The sequence below is a fragment of the Podarcis pityusensis genome (genome assembly GCF_964106645.2).
Source record: "Podarcis pityusensis genome assembly, chromosome: 2".
NCBI lineage: Eukaryota > Metazoa > Chordata > Lepidosauria > Squamata > Lacertidae > Podarcis > Podarcis pityusensis.
Window position 1 is genome coordinate 69,470,366 of NC_138029.1, and position 5,937 is coordinate 69,476,302.

Here is a 5,937-nt window from a genome sequence, read left to right on the forward strand (position 1 = left end):
AGGCACGAGGAGGAATCATCCATTTCCATTTTTCACTAACCACAGGTTCTTGTTGCATCCACACTGCAAACTGCCTTAAGTTTAAAGTGGTTTATTGAACAAACCAGGACCATAAACCAACATTTGAAGGTGGCTTGTTTGAACCAATCACAGTGAAAACTAACTAGCTTGTCCTGGTTCACACCAAACACCACAATGGGTGGGATTCATCTAAGTTACTGTCAGAGCGCATGCTGGTCAGTAAATCACACAAAGTTCAAAGTTGGAGTTAACTCTTTATTAGCAAAACCATGATCTTGGCAGACTTGGCTGAGCATCACACCTAATGAACACAACAGCTCATTCCCTGTGGGTCTTACTCCATGAAATCAGTTGCCGATGCTGAAAGTCCCTGCCTTCCCACAGCTTGTGTCTCCTCCTCTCCAGGGCTTTTCCCAAGCAGTCAGAGACCACGCCTTCATGCAGCCTATCATTGTTCTGCTCTTTTCAGCCCTCTTCTTGTTCTGGGAGACAGGGGGGAAGGGAGCTTCTTACAGCAGGAGGGGGAGACATCTGTGATACTAGCCTGACTCATCTCTTCCTCTTGCCTCTTGGCCTCCCTCCCTCCTTCCACTCTCTTGCTTCAGCATCTGCCTCTGATTCTGGACTTATCTTTGCCACCGACTCTCCCAACTCACTCTCCCAAGCCCTGCTATCTCTTCAGCTTCTGAACCCTCCTCTTCCCAGTCTTCTCCCTTTTCTCCTTCTGACCATTTATTGCTGTCCCACCACCACTCACAGGGCTCTGAACCTTCTTCCCTTGGGTGTTCCCCAGCTGGCTCCTCTCACCATTCCTCTGTGTCCAACCAGTCCATGACAATTACTGTGTGCACAGATTGAAGTCTAGTCATGCAATGGCGCTTCCCTTCCTCCCCTCCCTCACCCCCTAAATCTGTTCTGGGGAGGTGGGGTTGGGGAAACACCAAGAACAGATTTAGGAGGTACACAGGGGGAGCAAATCTCACTTTGTGAATGGACTTCATTCTGTGCACCCATATCCCACTGAGCATGACCCTGAATTCCACCCAATGTGGTTAGCTGAAAATGGAAGAACTTGCCTCTGATTTCTTCACAGGAACTAGCATTCAGAAGCATATTGCTGCTGATACTGGAGGCAATATATATCTAGCCTTTGTGACTAGCAGCCGTTGACAACCTTATCCTCTGTGAATGTGTGTAATTCCCTTTTAAACTATGAAATTCATTACCAAAAGATGTAGTGATAGATGCCATCAGTATAACTCGTGGTGGCAAATTCCATGATTTAACTATGCATTATGTGAAAGAGCTCTTCCTTAATCAAATTTTGACAATATGCTCTGTCAGGGCCTGCCTGTTGCAATGCACACACAAATTCCCATTGCTCGGATGTAGCTGCAAGAATGGGGGTGAGTGGGTGGGGGGAGGTCCTGGTGAACTCCTGCCTGTAATCAAGCATGACATGCAGACTACTATGACTACTCAGCAAACTTAATGGCAGAATCGGGATCTGAACTCTGATCTTCCTGTTCAAAGTTTAACACTATCCACGCTGGCACAGTTTGTCCTTCACTGGAGTCTGAGCAGGGACAGCAATGGTCAGGGATATATTAAGTCAATGTGACAGACAGCAGTATATCTCACCTCCATGTAGTGGATTGGACAGATGACCTGGGATCACTTGCAGCCTCACAATGCTTTGATTCTGCTGTGACTCAGTGCTTGTTAAACTAAAGGGCAATTTATATGGCCATGGTTATGGCTTAATTCAATCTGTGCAGCCACTGTTTTCTCCTAGCACGAATGGAACATGCACATGGCAAACTGGTCATGTGCATCAGACCTCCATAAGCACAAACTGACAGCATGCCATCGATAAGCTGTGGGAAAAAATCCACATAGCTCATTGTGAGCACGCCAGCGATTTGTGCTTGTGCCAGGCCAGTGCACATGACCAGTTTGCCACAAGCACATTCATTCAGCTTATGCAGGATTGGGATGGCAGGGAAGGTGGTCTGCACAGTTTGCAAAACAAGCCCCCAAAGACTTGAGCAAATATGTGTAAAGATTGTTTCTCCCTACACAGTGCTCTGCTGAATTTTGTACAGTGATAAGCAACATGGATTCCCTCTGTCACAATATAATTTCTTTTCTGACAGCCCCCAGGGAGGCCCTTCCATCTGCACGCCTGCCCAATAGGCTTAGGGTGTTCTCACAACTGATGCTAAAAATGGCTTCCAGTCTGGAATATGTCATTTGTGAATGTTATTAATGTGGAATATGGGGGGAGAGAACCATTTTAAAAATGAATGTACATTCTAGCCATTGTATGCTTTGCATTTGTGTTACGGGTGCTTAAACTAAGTGAAGTGAATAGCATCTGTTTTTTTAAAAAAAATTAGCAAAGAGGATGGATTTTTGCAGATACCAAGGAAGAGACTGTAATCATCACTGTGTGTGAGCATGCATGCGATTTCAATTTAGGGATCTGCTCAGATGTGTTTGTGTACTTGTGCGTACATTTATCATTTTCACCCTTTCACTAATTTTCCTTCAATAGAAGCTAAACCAGATTATTTATGAACTGTCAGTCCAGCTACTGCATGATCCCCCCCCCCCAGCTGCTTCCTTCTTCTTTTGGGGTTGGGCAGGAGACATAGGAGTGAACAGGTACATTTGCACAAATTCATAGAATCATAGAATGGTACTGACCTGCCGGTAGCGGGTCCCCCCCCCCCTTTTTGCCCACCTCCTGTCTGCAGGGACCTCACCTGTTCTCCAAGAATTCTCAAAGAATATAGACAGAGGCTTTGAGATTACATCTGCAAGCTCCTTTAGTACCCTTGGATACAGCTCATCAGGCCCTGGAGATCTGAATTCATTTGAAGTAGCTAGGTGTTCACTTACCACCTCTTTTCCTGACTTTGGCTGCAGCTCCCTCTTTGCATTATTCTGTTATTACCAGGTTGGTCACTGCTTTCCTTTTGGGTAAAAACAGAGGCAAAGTAGGTGTTGAGCAGTTCCCTTTGTCCCCCAACAGCATTTCTCCATCTTCTCCATGCAGAGGACCACTTGTTCTTGCTTTTGAACATAGCCAAAGAATCCTTTTAACTTTATTTTTAACCTCTCTTGCAAGCCTGAACTCATTCTGAGTGGCCCACCTGACCTTCCTGAAACTGTTGGCTACTTGTGTATACTCTTCCTTCATGATTTTCCCTTTCTCCCATTTCTTCTACATGCCCCTCTTACATCTGAGCTCATATGCAAGCTCCTTAAGCAACCACACCACTTTATTTAGATGCCTTCCACTTCTGTTTCTTGTTGGAATTGTCTGCATTTGAGCCTTCAATAATTCACCTTTAAGAAACTCCCATCCATCTTGGACTCCCTTCTCTTTTGAGTATTTCTGAGTATAGGATCTCATCCACTAACTCCTTAAGCTTTTTGAAACCAGCCTCCTTAAAGTCCAAAGTATAAAGAGAAGATCCAACATCTTTGATTCAGGAAGGAGGCAGATCATAGGGATAGATTGCCCTCTTTATTACTAAACTGGCATCTTTGGTGAATTTTACCTCATTTCTGCATTACCTCTGTATATTCAGTAGAAGGATACAAAACTAAAATGAAGTGAAGGAAGCACTCTTAATAATAGGAGTGCAGTGCTGGCTGCAGACTTGAGTGCAAAATCTGAAGTGGGGAAACAGGGCCTAGAGAAAAGATACAAAAAAATCTTGTCTGGACTTTGCCACAAACACGGACCCTGCTAATTGTAGCATTGGGACAAGGAAGTCAGTAGCACTGGGGTTGATTTACGGTATGTGCTTGGACACCCACATCCAGCCGGCTGGGTGTCAGCAAAAGCCTTCACCTGGAAATGCCTCCACATCCCAACCCAGCCAAAAAGAACTGCAGGCATTGAGTCAGTGGTTCAAGCATTCATGAACATCCTTTGATTACTCACCAGGATGATTTGCAGCTGAAAGTGAGAACCAACTCCATAAAAATGCAGAGCAACTGATGTGAAAATTCTATGTGGCTCATTCACATGAGCAAGTCCTCATTTGATGCTGCAGTAATGAAGAATAACCATATCTATGTGAACTGGCCCTTAGTTTGCATTTTATGTCTTCATTCATCCAATATTCACCTTCCTGCTATCTTTGCAAGGAGCCCCTAATAATAAATAAAAGGGCGTTGCTTCTAGCTGCTCTTTACACTGCTCTCTGGATTTCTCTATACACAATCTCTGAGCTCAGTGGACAGCCTTTCACTGCTCGCTCACATTTCGGATGCAGCTAAGGCAGGTCCAATGTAGGATTTCCTCCAAAGAGGTCAAAATAGTTTTCAAGGTCCCCACTCCACCTCCTTCATCCTCACAACTCTGGGAGAGAGTCAGAGAGTGACGGGTTCAAGGTCACCAGCAGATTTTACAACAGTGCTGGGATTTGAACTCAGGTTATCCCTCCAGTACCACCCCTGTGCAAAGCCAAGGGCACTGCGCGACTGCCTCAGCCAGCAAAGCATGAGACGTTTAATCTCAGGGTCGTGGGGGTTGGGCAAAAAGATCCTTGCATTGCAAGAGGGATGGGCTGGATGACCCTTGCGGTCCCTTCCAGCTCTGACATTCTATGATGCCAACCCCAGCACCACACATACCAAGCAAGGTATACCAATCCTCTGCAGAAGTACCGGCAGTGGCGCAGTTAGGTACTTTTAAACTCTGGACGCAATTGGGCTTTTTCAGATGTTAAGGATGTGTTCCTTCAAGTCACTTCAGAACGTGACCTACAACGTTTTTGTCCCTCAGGAGTGAGGCTGCGGACAAGGGCCGGATTTAGGTTTGATGAGGCCCTAAGCTACTGAAGGTAATGGGGCCCTTTATATGTCCAGCTGTCCTTTGTCAACAGCAAATTGTCGCTGTTTTTCGTGTTGAATATATGTTATATAGTAATTTATGGACCTGATAGGTATCTAAAGCCATTTTGCACATAACAAATAGGAGCCTACACAACACAAAACACTGTTGCTGTATGTAGGTTTTCTTTTATTTGTTTTTTTATCTTATATTTTGGACATGTACATCCAGTTGTTGTTTTCTGCTTTAAATTTTTGGGGGGGCCCCCAAGAGAGTGGGGCCCTAAGCTATAGCGTGTTTAGCTTATATGTAAATCCGGCACTGCTGCGGACTTGTGGCCCCAAAGTCCTGCGCTGACGCTCTCCCTAGTTAGCCCAAGTGAACTCTGCGAGACGGGCGGGCTTTTCCATCCCTGTAAATTCACGTGCCCCGGCCCGCCAGTCCCTGCCAGCGCGCGAGCTTGTCATTGGCGGCGTTTCCTTCCCCCAAAGCGGGGAGGCCGGGAGGCTGCTCGGGATAATTGGCTTTGAATCTGTTTACCTCAGCACTCGACGTCTCTCTCGCTCTCCGCTCCCACTTCGCCGCGGCGTCTCGGAAGCCACCTGGAGCTGCGCCCGCGTCCCCTTCTTCGCGCGTCGGGGGAAGAGGCAGCGAGGGACGCAGGCAGGCAGGCAGGGAGGAGGAGGAGGAGCCGCCGGGCAAAGCCGCCTCGGGCAAAGCCGAGCCGAGCGCTTTAATTAGCGGGCGCTCCCCGAAGAAGAGAGGCGGCAACGCGGAAGAAGAAACGCCCGGCCGGCAAGGCGGCGTCGCGCAATTGCCGTGTATTTCCGTTCTTACGATTGTTTCTATTAACCCGCCTTGCACCCAAACGCCCCAGGGCGGCCGACAGCAGTAGAACGAATGCAAATTAAAACCCAACCCATCTTGCTCGATCCCGCATATTCCTGCTTTTCAGAGGGTAGAGCTAGATGATCCTCAGGGTCCCTTCCAACTCTACAATTTTATGATTTTAAAAGGGAAGAGTTTATCGGGGTCTTTTCCCCAGCCGTTTCGAACAAAGCAGG

The 5,937-nt window shown here is 46.9% G+C and overlaps 1 long non-coding RNA gene across 1 annotated transcript; it reads right to left on the reverse strand.

The window, feature by feature from the left end:
- Nucleotides 1–255: 255 nt before the first annotated feature.
- Nucleotides 256–5,650, reverse strand: LOC308470760. Its single transcript, XR_013982636.1, has 3 exons — nt 5,414–5,650; nt 2,926–2,999; nt 256–503 (listed from the first exon to the last, which is right to left on the reverse strand). It is a non-coding gene; the product is annotated as an uncharacterized lncRNA (long non-coding RNA).
- Between the last annotated feature and the right edge of the window lie 287 nt (nt 5,651–5,937).